Source organism: Canis aureus, chromosome 26 (genome assembly GCF_053574225.1).
Source record: "Canis aureus isolate CA01 chromosome 26, VMU_Caureus_v.1.0, whole genome shotgun sequence".
Lineage (NCBI taxonomy): Eukaryota > Metazoa > Chordata > Mammalia > Carnivora > Canidae > Canis > Canis aureus.
Genome location: NC_135636.1, coordinates 6,655,355 through 6,672,038, shown reverse-complemented (window position 1 = coordinate 6,672,038; position 16,684 = coordinate 6,655,355). Strand labels below are relative to the sequence as shown.

General features: G+C 41.8%; 1 long non-coding RNA gene across 2 annotated transcripts; it reads left to right on the top strand.

Annotated features, from left to right (window-relative positions):
* Positions 1–898: 898 nt before the first annotated feature.
* On the top strand, positions 899–15,747 carry LOC144297832 (uncharacterized). Of its 2 annotated transcripts, none has more exons than XR_013364687.1 (4): positions 899–998; positions 1,548–1,686; positions 11,168–11,232; positions 13,722–15,747. It is a non-coding gene; the product is annotated as an uncharacterized LOC144297832 (long non-coding RNA). The 2 variants fall into 2 exon arrangements; XR_013364688.1 differs by lacking the exon at positions 899–998 and adding an exon at positions 1,040–1,150.
* The last annotated feature ends 937 nt before the right edge of the window (positions 15,748–16,684 follow it).

Below are 16,684 nucleotides of genomic sequence, written 5' to 3'. Positions count from 1 at the left end.
AAATATGTGGAGTTAGGGTGTTAGTAGGGCTCTTTGAACAATGAAGAATGTTTGTTTTATATCAAACTATAGGTCACTCAGGACCCATTGCTTTATCTTTCCTATTCAGAAGTGAACCCTTAGTACCTCCCTTCTGATTTGTCTCAGCAACTCAAGTGTAATACGGTAGCAGTGGAATATCACAGACTTGAGGCTGCAAGTGGAAGTGTCAATAAAAAACAACCAGAAATAGGTGAAAAATCTAATTTAAAAAATGGAGGGTCAGAATTTGGGGATTTTTTTTTTAACAGAGACATATTTTTGTCCCTGGACATGGTGTCGTTTCTATTTTTAAGCCTTTTTTTTTTTTTTTTTCTTCCCATTTAGGGCTTATATTCTTTTTCTTTTTGAAGTCTGGAAGGCAGCGTGGAGACCGCGGACGGCTCCGGCCACCAGGGCGCGTGTTAGACCAGCAAACTGACACCGTGTGGGCGGCCGGTAGGCCGCGCCCCCGCGGGGATGCACCGCGAGCCCCGGAGGAGCCCCGCAGCGGCGGGAGCCCGAGGCGAGGCCGGAGGGTTGGCGCGGGCGCGGGCGCGGGCGCGGGCGCGGGCGGGGGCGGGGGCGGGGGCGGCTTCCCTCCTCCCTTCTCCCTCCTCCCTCCTCCCTCTCCCCTCCCTCCCTCCCTCCCTTCCCTCCCTCTCTCCCTCCCTCCCTTCGTTCCTCCCTCCCTCCCTTTCCCCCTCCCTTCCTTCCCTCCTCCCTCCCTCCCTCCCTCCCTCCCTCTCTCCCTCCCTTCCTTCCCTCTCTCCCTCCCTCCCTCCCTCCCCTCCTCCTTCCCTCCCTCCCTCCCTTCCCCGCCCCCACCGCCCGCGCCCCCGGGGTCCCGGCACACACAGGAGCGGGCGCCCCCCAGGCTTCGGAGCCGCCTCCGACCGAAGGGGACGACAACCCTTTAAAAGCAAAGCGACCCCGGGCTGTGACGGGAGCCAAACTGCTCCAGGCTTTGGGGAATCCGGGTCGGTCGAGGCTCGGCGTCCTCGGGAATCCGGCCGGTCGGGGCTGCTGCCCGGGTCCCGCGTGCGCCCGGCCCCGCAGGGCGGCGGCCCGAGCTCCAGACCTCCCCGCCTGTGTCCCCGCCGGGTCCCACCGCCGCCAGGCCACTGCTGGAGTAGGTCGGGACGTGTCACAGCCGAGGGCGAGGGCCCCAGGGAGAGAGGCTAGGGCTCTGCAAAGCCCAACCTGGCTTGGCCAGCTGCTCCCGGGGGCCTGCCTGGAGGGGGCCCCGGGAAGGGCGGCAGAGCCTCCTCACCGCCACCCCGGGGCAGCCGCTGCGGCCCTGGCCTTCCAGCGCCCGAGAGCAGCCGCCGCGGTACCCGAGGAGCCTGCAGCTCTGAGCCCGGGCCTGAGGCGCGCAGCCACCGTGACCTCTTCCTGCTGAACCCCACACTCAAGGGGCCCCGCTGCTTCTGCTGTCACTGCCTCTGTGATACCTTAGGGTCGCCTTTGCCCCTTCCGTTCTGTGACATTGGTAAAGACTCTTTTTGTTTGTTTGTTTTTTGTTTTAGGGAGAGCAGGGGGGAGATTCAGTGGGACTGCAGAGCCGGACGGGGGGCTCCATCTTACAACCCAAGATCATGACCTGCACCGAAATCAAGAGTCAGACGCTCGGTTGACTGAGCCACCCAGGCTCCCTGTGGTAACATGGTAAAGTTCTTTATATGAAATTCTCTGCGGTTTCTTCCTCTGACTGATGGATATTCCAGCCATAACCCAACAGATCATCAGTATTGCAGATTATTCGGGCTTCGGGTATGAATTGAAAGAAATGTAAAAAAAAGGCAAGGCCAGGGCTGGAAGTGGGGTGAGAGAGTTTTGTTGCAGTTAGCAAGGCCAAAAACCTTCAGGACCAGAGGCAACTTTGGAGAGATTGGGCTTAGCCCGCCAGGTGCAACCATGCCTCCTGGAGCAGGTCCTCACGGCCACAGCCTTCCTTTCTGGGCCTTTTCTTCCTCAGTGTTAATCTGCTCTCTTCTCCTAGTAAAGCTGCCCTAAAAGATGATCTATGAGTCACATTCACACCACATATAAATGACTGATAAAACTTTAACACATTATCAAGAAATTTGCACTTTAAAAATTACCTCTGTGGCTGAAATCCCAAGCACTGACAACACCAAATGCTGGTGAGGATGTGCAGCAACAGGAACTCTCATCCTTTGCAGGTGGGGATGCAAAATGGTACAGCTGCCCTGGAAGGCAGCTTGGCAGTTTCTTACAAAATGAAATATACCCTCACCATATGATCCAGCAAATGGTACTCCTTGGCATTTACCCAGTGAGTTGAAAACTTATGTTCACCCCAAAACCTGCCCATACATGTTTATAGCAGCTTTATTCACAGTTGCCAAAATTTGGAAGCAACCAAGATGTCCTTTAATGGATAAACAGTGTGATATATCAGTACGATGGAATATTATTCAGTGCTAAAAAGAAATAATAAAGCCATGGAAAGACATGGGAAGACCTTAAATACGTATCACTGAAGAAAGGAGTTAACCTGAAAAAAAAACTATGTGCTGGATGATTCTAACTATATGACATTCTGGAAAAGGCAAAACTATGGAGACAGTGGGAAAAAAAAAAGCAGTAGTTGGGGGGGGTGCCTGAGGAAGGGAGGGAGGGGTAAACAGGTGAAGCACAGGGATTTTCAGGGCTATGAACTACTGTGTGTGATACTATGGTGATGGATACATGACGTGGTACATTTGCCAGATCCATGGAATACACAACTCCAATATTCAGCCCCAATGTAACCTATGGATTTTAGTTAATAATTATGTATCAATACTGCTGCTCATCAAGTGTAACAAATATACTACATTAATGCAAAAGAAAAAGACAGAAAGGGAGAACCGGGGGCATATGGGAACTCTCTGTATTCTCTGCTCAATTCTCTTTAACCTAAAACTTGCTTTCTGATGACAAAGCTGGGACTTCAGTTGCCCTGCTCTGATGTGCATTTCTGTCACTGTGCCTACAGCCAGGTCCGGGCAGAAGAAGGAATAGAGATTTTAAAATCATGATGAATTCACCTCCTGTTCAGTGGTGCTTTGCATTCTGGTGTCCTTCCATGATTCACTTTTCAGGGTCCTCAGAAGCTGCCCTGTGTGTTTGCCCAGGTTTTATGGCCACATTCCAAGAGAGAGATGAAGTAGCCTCCCTCTGTCTTACTTGGGACCAGAGCCTACCACTATTTATTTAGATACTCAAATGTTCAAAGTCAAATGGTTAAATATTCAATCAAGTGAATTGGCTGGCACTCCTCAAAAATGCCAAATCAAGTCACACACAAAACCATGGAGATGTCCAAAGTTAAAGATACCTAAAAATGTAAGCAAAGTTATAAAGGGCATTACTTTATGGGGGTACTGATAAAATGTAAATATGATCCGTGGATTGAACAATAGTATGGTATTGATGTTAAAGTTACTAATGTTGATACTGTGTTATGGTTATGTAAAGGAATGCCCTTTCTTTTTGTAAATACACACCAAAGTATTTACTGGACAAGAGGGCATGCTATCTCCAACTTAGGTGCAAATGGTCCGAATATGCACATAAATGCACACTTTCTCACACAGGCACACACACACAGTACTGCACAGTACTGTACACTCACACACTCATATTCTCACAAACTTCCTTATCCACTTTCTCATCCACTGACAGACTCTCACAGACTCAAACACACACACACAGTCTCACATACATTGTGCACACATGCTTACACTCTCATACTCCCTCACACACACATTCATGCCACACACCTTCATAGCACTTAGGCTGAAGGGTGTGGAGAATAGAATACAGTTGGGAGGACCAAGAGCCTGTGGTCTCTTCCTGGGTCATCTGCTCACTTGCACATGGAGCCATTGACCTTGGGGCACCTCACTTACTCCTTGAAGTGTGGGAGTGGAGGGGCTTCTAAGACCACCTCTGCCTCCAAAACATTGAACAGGGTCTATGGGGCATGAAGGAAGCCCCTCTCCCATGTAGCTGGCATAAGTATGAGGCTCCTGAGAGTAAAATATTTTCTTTTGGGAAGAGTATAACACAGCTGTGTTAACACCGAGAGTGCAGGAAAGGCAGAGGTAGCCAACCTCATGCACTGTGAATTTAGCTTCGGTTTCTCCATCCCATCCTCCATCAGCCTGGAGGAAGGTTATAAAGGGCTGATTAGATGTGGTATGAGTACTTAGGTTGTTGTCATTATTGCTCTTTTAATGTTAAATGCAGAAGTAAAGCTAAGCCATCAGAGGTTCTGAAACCTAAGCTTTAAGAATATATATATATATATATATATATATATATATATATATATATATACACATTCTTTTGAAATCATTTATGATCATTAACTTCAAAGTCTAATAAATGGAAATTTGACCTTAGAAATAGTATAGAAATACACTTATATTCTGGGAAGCCTCTTTTGACCTCATTGCAGGAAACAATGAGCAAACAGGTTAGAGGCCAGGACTGTGACAGTCTGCATGAATTCACTCACATGTCCCTCAGGGTTGTGGTTTTCCTTGACCCTTTTTCAGTACAAGACAACTGAAAATAGAAAGGCTAAACAATTTTCTAGAACAAGGCAGAGCTGGGATTTGAACCCAAGTCAGTCTCACCCCAAACCTTGGATCTCAGGCTAAGGCTGAGGAAAGAAATGAAAGAGCTGGACATCTGGGCCTGGAACCAGGATGGCTGAGCCATCATGTGGGGCTACTTTGTCCATGTCCTTCCTTCAAAGGGACCTTTTCTCCAATGGAAGAAGTGGGAAAGGAAAGATTTGGGTTTTACAACTTAAGTTCAAATAAGAGTTTTGAGCCCTGGGCAAATCACTTAACTGCTCTGACCCCTCAGTTTCCTTTTCTGTAAAACGACAATCAGAGAACCTATCTTGTAGGACTGATTGCTGAGAGGACACAATGCTGTACTGAACTCGAAACCTCTGGCACCGTGTGTTTACCAGATTCCTCTGAAGAAACAGAACCAGTAGGAGACAGACAAAAAAGGATATTTATGTTAGGAGTTTGTTCAGTTGGCTATGGAGGCCAAGAAGTTCCACAGCCTGCCATACGCAAGCTGGAGAAGCAGGAAAACCAGTGGTATAACTCACTCTGAGGTCAAAGGTCTGAAACCCTGGAGTCTGTTGGTGTGAGAGGACCAGAGAAGGTGGAAGAGGAAGAATTGGCCCTCCTTTTGTTCTGTGGATGCCTCTGACCATTGGAAGATGCCGCCTACACTGGTGAGGGTGAATCTCTTCACCCAGTTACTGGATCAGGTGTCAATGTCTTCCAGACCATCCTCACAGACGCACCCAAAAATAATGTCTTGCCCGCTCTCTGGACATCCTTTAAGTCAGTCAAACTGATGTAAAATGAGCCATCACAGTGTCCCCATGTAAATGCTTCATCTGTGTTGATGACCACAAGAGCACAAATGTTTCACTTTACAGCTGTTACTTGGTTCTAACATGATGCTCATTCTCATTCCACACACAACAAAATTCAGGACATTCCCTGCTTCAATCCAGAGCAAACTTCTAACTGAAGATACTCTGTGGTGAGGACAAAGCCACCCCTGAAATTCTATCACGGCCTCACAGCAAGGCAGCTTCATACAAGCCCTAGAGCAGCGTTGTCCCAGAAATACAACATGCTCACAAAGGCAGTGTCAACTTTTCCAGGAGCCGCATTAAAAAAAATGAAATTAATTTACAATATATTATATGTAACTCAGTATGCCCCCAATATTATCATTTCAACATGTAATCAACCACTTGAATTAATATTTTACATTCTTATATTCTTGTCCTCAAACCAATTCTTGGAAATCTAGTACGTCTTTTAGAATTACAGCTTATCTTAATTAGGATGACAAAGTCTCATCTGAAATACATAATTTAGATTTCATAAAGTTTACAGTTGAAAAGGTAGATTCACATACTCAAGTTGTTTTAAAACTACTGAAGAGTTTTCTAATAACTGATCCAAGCTTCCATTCTTAAACTTAAACTTAGAAATAATTAAAATTAGACAATTATACTACCTCTATCACATGATCCACATTTCAATTGCTCCCAGCCATAGGTGGCTAATGGCCAGTGTAGTAGGCAGTGCAGTCTTTGCCATGAAGACTCAAGGGCTCTTAAAACCTTCAGTGTGGATTCCACTGGTATTCCTCTGAGGTGATCTTTAAGGATCCATGCATGATAAACAGAAAGTCAAATATCTCCTTCTGAATGATAGACAACAAACTGTGCTGGAAATATATCTAACTTGAGATGAAATTGCCAAATATTCACTTAGTCAATCTACCAATTATTCACTAGTTTATTATTTATTAATATGATGTTTACTAAAACCAAGTTTATGCACAGCATTGTACTTCAGAGAGGATATGTGGGTGTGTCTTTCAAAATAATTAGAAGAAGGCCAACCCCAAAATGACAGAGGAATGCGGTTGAAATAGGTCATTCTTCAGGTTGACCTGATGAGAGTCTAGAGTCATCACTGCATAAAGTAACCCCCACCAAGGAACATCTATGAGGAAAACTACCCTCTCGTGGGTATTGGCGTTTCTCAGCTTGACCCCTGGCCCATAGCAAATGACACCCAATCAGCATTCTACATTCACGGAAGCACTCCAGTGACAGGGTATGTGCAAAGGTGTCTCAGCCAGCCTGAAAGAATGTCATCTTCTTCAGGGAAAAGTAGAGCAAGTTCACAAGCCTGATCCCCGTACCACACACAAATACACACACACACACCTCACTTCATGAGTCATTGAAAGGGAAAAGCGTATCCTTAAAATCTGTAGATCAGAACAAAGAACAATCAAGAAGTTTGGTGGTGGACTCAGTATCATTATGCCTGTGGTCCTGTGGCATTCATTCATTCATTTTTCATTTGTACATTCATTCATTCGACAAATGTTCATGGAACCCACAATTGCAAGAAAGTGCTGACAATATTCCTCTGAAAAAAATGTAGACCCTGCCCTCCAGAAAATCAAAATCTACTGGTGAGACAGCAGTTAGCAGGGCATATTTGATACCACCTGAGGAATTCAAGTAGAAATAGAGAAACTTTGCAGAGGGCTGGAAAGTATTACACAGAGGAGGGAGCTAGAGAAATTCTGTTGAATACTGTCAGGCTAACATGAGCATGTCCCTAGATAGGGTGGCTTGGGTGACACAGGCCACCCTGAGCCGGGGCAGGAGTTTGGTTGCTATTCAGTGTAGCTAAAAAATAAGAAGCCTGTGGGGGATGCCAGGGAGGGGCTATTAGATCTTGAAGGATTCTGTATGCCTGCTAAGGACTTCAGACTTTTAATTAGGAGATCTAATGTATTTTAGATATTAACACAATAGGGAGTGGTAGTTCTCAACACTGGCTACACAGTAGAATCAGGAAAATGAGGGGGTGTATGGGAACTCTCTGCTGTCCGTTCATATTTTCTATAAATCTAAAACTGATCTGGAAGGTCTATAGAATCTATGGTCTCTAAGTCTAGAAGTACATAGTCTACTAATTATAAGAAATCATTCTAGATCAATGGCCTTGAACACATTGTCCAGACACCTCTGGAATCCTAAGGGTTGTTTCAGTAGAGTGATGAGGTCAAATCTATTTTCCCAATCTTGTGCTCCTAAGACTTTATTTACTTTTTCCCAACTGCTTCTGTCATGCATGTATAGTGGCATTTGCCAGAGGCTACGGGACATGTGCAGAAGAGAACATGAGGATTCAGTTGTCTTTTGTTATGCCAGTCTTTAAAGGAAAGACAAAGATGTAAAGCAGCATCACTGTCTTACTCAACTTTTTCCATCTTGGAACACATAACATGTTTCAGACAAATAATTCTTTTAGGTTACATTAATTGGATTTATCATTGTTATTTCGAATGAGTTAATAAAAATACTTTAAATGTCTCATTCTTGATTTCTAATACATTAAATATGAATAGATGTGGCCCACACAAATCAAAGCTCTTGAAGTCCTCAATAATTTTTGAAAGTGTCCTCAATAATTTTTGAAAGTGTAAAGGGATACTGAGAACACAAATTTGAGAAACTCTGGTCTAGACTACACTACTAAAAGATAGAGAGTAGGCTTAGAAATTAGCCAATGGGAGCATTGACAAGAGGGGTTGGTTTTTTCTTTTTCTTTTTTCCCCTTCATTTACAGAAGTTTGAGCATGAATGGAATCCTAACATCTAAGCAACCAAGTCCATAAAGGGCATATTTTCCAGTCTCCTGGGCACTCCCTCTTCCTTATTCATTTATTCTCATCAACCAGCTTGAACTTGGCATAAAAAGCTGACCCTTAATTCTAAGTGTTAGTTTATATGCCTGTCCTTTGTACCAGCTGAATTAATGACAAAAAAAGAGCAAGTAAGTTTTCTTTGAAAGTGGAATATCATTAAGATCTCTTTGGAAGGCTGATAATAATTCTCCCTTCTTATCAACTAGATTAATTTTCCTATTAAGACATTTGCCAATCCATTAGTGCCATTTCTCTCTTTCTTATAGTTTAATAAGAGATGAGGTTGAGTCATATTAAATTACCATTTTTGTAGGTTGAAGAAACATAGCTGGATAGCAGCCATTTCACATGATGTAATCTAACAATTTCTATAGCATTAATTGCCACTTTGTGTCTTATTTAACTCAGCTGAGAAATGTGTTTCCCATGCTTGGACATATACAGAATAGCTGCCAAAACAAACAAACAAACAAACAAACCTGTTATTCTGGCAGTGGCAAGATGTCTTTAAATGCATAGTAGCCCTTGTTTTTTGGCCTTATTTTTGGAACCTAGCTGAATGATGTGTGGCTGGGTATAGTTGAGCTTGAGAGCAAACCAAGGTCTACTGATTCCCAAATCTGCACTCTTGGACCATGGTGGCCACACAATGGATAGACCAATAATCTCTATTATTCGGCACAAGTCCATACTCCAATGTAATGTTACCCTCTATTTATTTTTTAAATATTTATTTATTTTAGAGAGAGAGAGGGAGTGAGTGTACACACATGTGCATGTGTGAGTGGGCAAAGGGGCAAAGGGAAGGGAGAAAGAGAGACTCTCAAGCAGACTCCCTGTTGTGTGTGGAACTTGACCCAAAGTTCCATCCCACGACCATGAGATCATAATCTGAGCTGAAATCAAGAGTCAGACTCAACCATGTCACTCAGGAGCCTTTACCCTCTATTTCTATTTCAATTCATTGCAGGATCCTTACAATGCTGTCTGAAACATCTAGGGAAATTTAGATTACATCTGCTATGGTTCCTGAAATCGATGTATTATATTGCACCTTGGCAATCTGCATCATCTAACTCATATATTAAATGAAAAATACCATCTCATTCTCTGCTATCAGATTGGTGCATTTCTCCATACTTACCTTCCTTTGATACAGGTTTTATCATCTGAAAAGGGTGGATGATAAGTAATATCTACTTGGGATGTATGCTAGTTAAAGGCAATCTTTTAAAAAAGATTTTATTTATTCATGAGAGACACAGAGAGAGAGGCAAAGACACAGGCAGAGGAAGAAGCAGGCTCCCCGAGGGGCGCCCCATGTGGGACTTGATTCCAGGACTTCAGGATAATGCCCTGAGCTGAAGGCAGATGCTTAACCACTAAACCACCCAGGCATCCCTAAGGGCAATAATTTAAGAGAAGTTCTGGCTCAGTGCTAGACACATGGTTGGGTCTCAATAACTACTATTTTTTTCCCTTTCCCATCCCAAACACACTTATAAATACCCTTATACATATGCACAAACTCATACACATGCACATGCACACATTTCATGCAAAACACCCTTGCACAAATATGCACACTCACAACACTGACACAGTCACTGTGAACTCACTGTGCTCATATGCGTAAATGCTTGGAAATGCTAGGACAAATGAAAGTGGTAGCCACTTATACTACTATGCATACGTAATTGCTTTAAAGATGGCACTGCAGAATAGAAAAAACATGTATCCAGAAAGCAAAAACCAGGTTTTTATTTCATTGGATTGCTCTTCAGTGTATTATGCTCATTGACAAATCCTTAATCCACCAAGCCAAGCTTCCTCACCTGCAAGATGAAGGCATGGAAGAGGATTGTAGCCTCTTGTGACTAGAACATCTTTCTTTGACAAAAATGAGCCAAGGCTTTGGAGCCTGTCACAAGTTTAAACCCCAACTTCATCCCTTAGTAGTTCATTCATTTGGAAGTCCTGCTTCCTCCTGGGCTCATTGGCGGACTGCCAGATTTGTGAGTCATTGTGAGGATTAAATGAAATACAGAAACTCACCTAGCCACTGTTAGGATCCCACAGAAGAATAGATGGCACTCAGCAGGTGACCAGATCCTGTCTCTGTCCCAGAGTCCAAGGCAGAGGACTCTCTCTCTTCCCTGACAGTAAAGCAGAAAATCTTCCCTGCCTCCTCTAAATGAACTTAACACTATGTTCAAACATCCTGTAAGAAAAAAAAAAAAAAGAAGAAGAAGAAGAAGAAGGAAACCCCTCACACCCACTCTGGTACACCTTGGTGTTTGCCATTATTAGAACAGCAAACTGAATACTATTGATTCAGAGGGTTTGTGGTTTACCGACTTGGTGCAGTTAAGTTTCTTTTCCTACCCCGGTGACTCATGAATACACATCAAATCCTAAATAGTTTATTTACTGTTTGAACAGATTTTTGCTTCATGTCCCATTTCCCTTTGGACAGATAACCCAGGATGCTTCCTTTAGCTACAAAAGCAAATGCAAAACAAAAAAATACTGTTTTAGAAATAAGGGCAGGCGTAAGAGCATGAATTTTATTGCGGGGTGGGGAGAGCTTCAGTAGAGATTTCTTTGAAAAAATCTCAGTCCAATATGTCTCATTAATGTCTCAACATTAATATGTTCCTTTCCATCCCAAAAGTGTCTTGGATTGGATAAGAAATCATACAGTAAGCTTACTCAGAACACAACTTAGATGGGATAGAGGCAAAGACCAGAAGAGTATCAGCTAGGGCACAACTTCACTTCCACTTCCACGCCAGGGGGGGGGGTAGATAGAGAAGACTGATCATTAACTCTTCCTAAATTGCATGACTTCTAGAATCTTGCTACTGGAGATGCAGATGATCCTACTGAATCCAAATCTGCATTTTACCAGGATCCCAGGTGAGCCAAATATGTTCTTAAACTGGAGAGCTATCCCTCAGCAAACCTTGCCAGGGGCACCATGCCTTGCAAGCTTCAAGACTTTAGCTATTGTTCGTTGAGAGTTAAGAGTAACTTTTCCAAAATCCTGGAGGATTTCAGATTTAGAAAGACCTTCCCTCAAGTTTAGGTAATGCATGAATTTCTTCAGAAAGGCCTTACCTGGGGGGGCCCCATTGTGTGCTGGGGAACTCTCCCTCTTAGGAAGAGTTTTCAAAAGTGCTTCCCTCAGGCAAGATGGAACTTGCTTCCCTAGAGCTACCATTTACGGGCCCATTGTCTACACTAAAGAGCCACCGAGAGGAAAGATTACCTCTCTTTCCCTGTGAAGAATTTTTGTAACTCCAAGACACTTCCCATAAATAAGATCCCATATCCAGTTCCCTCTGAAGTCTGTCTGGTAGGTTTTGAGCCTCTCACTGAGAGAACATCCCTCAGTGCCCTGGGCCCAACCCTGCTGGCAGAGCCACATGAAGCCACATCAGCATGATGACAAGGGGAGTCCCTTGTCACTTTTTTCTGTAATTATTAAATTACAGTTGTCTGCTTTATTTCCCAGCCAGTTCAGTGGAGAGCTGTGGCTAGTCTAACCCCAGGACAGGTCATTTCTGTATGTTATCAGCAAGCACTTGAAGACAGGCATCAGTCTAATAGTCAGAGCTAGATAAATCTCGATCAACAGTGACAATAAATCTTCATGAAACAATACTCAATCCTAGAGACCCCAACTACAGCAGAAAATTTCGGAACGTAGGCATTGACCTCTGATAAGACACAGTGTACAAATATCAGTATATCACTTAAACCTGTTTGGTGTTCTTGGCAATAATTTAAGAACAGAGAAAGTAAGTCTAAATGATAACCAATACCTAATACCTAATCTAATACCTGCCAACTAGTGGATGCTTACTGTGTACTTTGTCCACTCTGCAGCTCCTAAGTGGCAGGATCAGGACTGGAACCCAAAGCTATCTGCTTCTCAGCTGTCTTCTTAACCATGGGATGATACTGTATTCAGTTGGCCAAGTTTTACCCTACATACAAGCCTGTCTATCCGGGTAGTGGGTGGGGGCGAAGCATGAAATCATGGCCAAAAAAAAAAAGTAAGACTAATTCCTTTTTACTCTATCAGAGTAGGGTGGACCCAAGATTTCAAAAACAGTTGGTAATGATTTACCAACATATTATGGATTCAAATTCTTCTATAACATGATAAGACTTATATTAATAATTATGATGTTGAGTCATCCTTGAAGATAGTAGCTAATTGAGATGGCAGAAAAATACATAAAATGTTTTAAAAATATTTCCATTACCATGGTTGACATAAATTTTTCTTTATTATTTCATGGTAATGCACTGTAAATGAAGTCCTTTTTGTAGGACTTCATTGGGAGTAAGGCTGACCTGGCCTTAAATTCTGGGTTTGTCACTTTACTAGCTTTGTGAATTTCAACAACTAACTTCTCTGAACCTCACTTTGTCATCTGTAGAGTGGGCTTAGTAACACCAACTTCTGAGTGCTGTTAAAGGCATGGAATGGTAAACTGTCTTTAGAGCATAAGGCCTCCAGCAATACATTTGGCATGTAACAAGAAAAATTAAATTTATGAGATAAAAATTAAAAGGTGTACCAATCTGCAAAAGATATTTCATGATGCAAAAATGTATATTTTTATACCCTTTGGGCAAGAGAATATGGCAAGTGTGGCATCTAGGGTTGGAACCGGAGATGATTTATAGGACTTCCTTCACTACAGATTCATCCAGAAGTTGAATTTGAAGTTTGGGACACTAGGGACAGGCAGGTGCTCTGTGTTTGGAATATCATAGGCCAAAGCTTGAGAATTAATAGGAAAGAATGGAAAGAACAGTAAACATGTGTTGAACTCAGTGACAATGAGAGCAGGGACATTGATCGATAATGGGAAGTTGGCTTATATGCCTTACAACAGGAGTCAATATATATTTTTTGTAAAGGGTTGGATAGTAAATATATTAGGCTTTGTGGACCATACAGCCTCTGTCCTGACTACTCAACTCCACTGTTGTAGTGAGGAAATAGCCATAGATAATCTTTAAATTAATAGATATGGCTGTGTTCCAATAAAACTTTATTTACAAAAACAGGTGGTAGGTAAGATTTGGCCCTAGAGGTCATAGTTTTCTGACTACATCATATCTGATTTTAAAAATAACTTGGAATCTCATCACCAAGAAATTTTCTAAATGCAAAAAGTCCAAAGAAAACTATTAAAATCCTGTAGTCTAGTCCAAGAAAATTTATAGGAAGAAATGACTTCTGCCATGAAAAATAAACTCTCTTCCTATCTTAGAAATGGCTCCCAGGAGAATGCCCTGGGTGGGGGAATATTTTCTCTATTCTGTGTCTGAAAATATACCTCTAACAGAAAATTTAAATGTGCTAAAAGGCAATTTCATCCAATCAGGTGGCAGTTTTGGAGAAATAAGACTCAGGAGCCAGAAGCTGCTACTGAACAAAGAGGTTTATGTTTTGAGGGAGTGGAAGTCATGCCATGACCTCTATGTCAGCTTGTGCTGGCAATGGATTGCCCATTCACCAGGAGATGGACTTCCCAAGGCAGAGGCATGCACAAGGAGACCTTCTTTCCCTCTGCAAAGGAGGAAGCTTGACGCCTGAGGGAGTTCTTGATTCCATGACTGGCTTATTGAGAATTTATTGGACAAGTTGCACACACAGATTATCTTACAGAATTCTAAGGGATTTGCTGGCAGAAACTTCTATCTAAAGGTCAAAAGGAGAAAATGTCTCAGTTTCTAGAAAAGTCCATGGTTAATATTAGCAAACCAAACAATGAGTTGGGAAAACAGTTTTCTTTTTTTTCTTTCTTTTTTTTTTTTTCCTATGAGGTTCACAAGGGAAGGGACAAGGACGGCCTCACTGACCTTGGCATCTCCATCATATAGCACAGGGACACAAACAGTAGTCACCCACTCAGTAATGTCTACTGCATGTAAGAAAGTTGCTTTTCACTCTCCTGGAATATTTCTGGCCCTATACACAGGGTAAAAGGACTGGTCTATTGGCTGTTGAAAGGATAGATAAGCATCACAAATCTGATTATCTGCTCCTTGCACTCTCAGAGAAGCCATGCTGTTGAATGGCAAATAATGCAGTCTTAGAGTTCTGTCTGAGTTCACTGGCCACCAAACCAGGGGAAGAGGAGAAAGGGGCCCAATGGCTCCTGGCATTTGGGACTCTTCTACACAAAGTGTGAAAACTTCCCATGAGGTCCTGCTCCTTTAGAAGAGGGTGCATAGTCTTATATCTGCCCAGAAATCTCAGAAGTTTTAGAAACAAAATCTGTAGGAACTGGTTGACCCCACACGTTGCCCTATCCACTTTCAATGGTAAATAGGAGGTCCTGTATTCAAGATTGGGAGAAATAGAAAGTTTAAACTTTTCCAAAGTTTAGAGCTAGTTTTGATTCCATAAGTTGCCCTTTACTCTTCAAAATAGTTTATCCTAGTTTTAATCTACTTATAACTAGAGTTAAAATATGCTTTGGGTATTAGAAGATATCTAAACTTTGAGCTTTTGATTTCCATTTAAATGTTTGCTTCTCCCAAAAATGAACAAACAAACAGAAAAATGTTTGCTTCCATGGTAGAATGGTTATAACATAGAATCAAGGTATTTTTTGTTTTACTATGAAATTTGCTATATCTGTATTTCTTCACTGAATCATCCCATATGTTTCACTAGATGTGTATCCTATGAGGGGAAAATTTTTATAAGGCAACATATTTGCAATTTCCTTTTTTACAGTACATTTTTCTATATCATTTAACTTTAAAACTTTTTACTTGAAGGAAATATGAGCTATTTCATTCTGTGTCTATAATTATCTTATTTTCCATCCAGAATCAAAGGATTTAAAAAACTACTATCAAACCTAATTTGTACCTGTATAATGTATTTTCTGTATATTTTGACTATGAATCAATTTAAAAGCAGCAATTTAAAAATAGGTTAGCCTGAACAACAACTACAACATAAGAACAAATCTACAATCAAATTAGTAGTCAAATAACCAACGGCAAGTGGAAAATTGGTCAACATATTATTTCTTCTATAACCTAATTCAAAATGTGACATTTAAAAATGTAAATCTCTCTTTTCAATGTTAGAGAAGCACCGATGAATATTTCTATGAGTAGGAAAATATTTATTAAAATAGTGGCTACCTATTGGTATTGATATTATTCTTCTAACTGTCGACTCTTTTAAGAGACATCTGGGCCAGATGGAACTCAAGGGCAACGGAAAATAGAACACAAAATATCATCCACCTGTGATGACCCACACAAAGTGGGAAAACCACAGTTCCAATGCTTTCTACTTACAAACCTAGAAAATAAGTAATAAATCATTCTTTCATTGGAAAAAAAATGTCTCAAATAGATTGATTGGATGATGAGTACCTTCTCTCATAATCATAGTTTGGTCTTCTTTTTTAAAATTAAAAAAAAAAGGATTTTATTTATTTATTCATGAGAGACACAGAGAGAAAGGCAGAGATATAGGCAGAGAGAGAAGCAGGGTCTATGCAGGGAGCCCGACGTGGGACTCGATCCCAGGACTCCAGGATCACGCCCTGGGCTGAAGGCAGGCGCTAAACCGCTGAGCCACCTAGGCATCCCAGTTTGGTTTTTTTCTTCTCTCTTTCTCTCTCTACATCCCTGCCTGGATCCCTCCCTCCCTCCCTCCCTTCCTCCATCCTTTCTTCCCTCCCTCTCTTTTTGTCTCTCTATAGAGGAGTTGACCCTGTAGAGCTCTAGTTCTTTTTTTTTTCAATGAAAAATAGATAAAAGTTAAAATTGCCTATCTTTCCAGATCTCCCCTTCTTTTCTGCTGTCCATTTTCACCCCCAGAATTCCAGAACTTGTTAGCTTGGAGTTCAATTGTTTATGGTAATATCAAATCCACAGATGAATTCATAACTCTGTAGATAAAAAGAAGTCTTGAAAACAGAGCAAGTGAACTGAGGATGACCTAGAACATCTTTGTAAGGCTAACATATCTGCTCTACTTTTAGAACCTAGTAAACCTAACTCACAAAACTAAGTTCCAATCATATCGTAGGAAAAACATTATATTGAAGGTCAGAAGTCCTCTGATCCCACATCTATCACACCTAACTTTGTAAAACTAGACAAATGACTTGATTTCCTTGAGACACAGATATCTTACCAGCCATATGAGTGTTTAACTGACATTACTAGGTCACTTCTAACTTGAACATTCTATGATTCAAAGATTTATTCCTAAATGAGGTATAGATGATAAAATGTGTTCTACTGGAGTTCCATAAAATTCAGGAGACTATGTGAATTCCTTTTTAAAGTAATGAAGTCTGCTTTGTTTGTT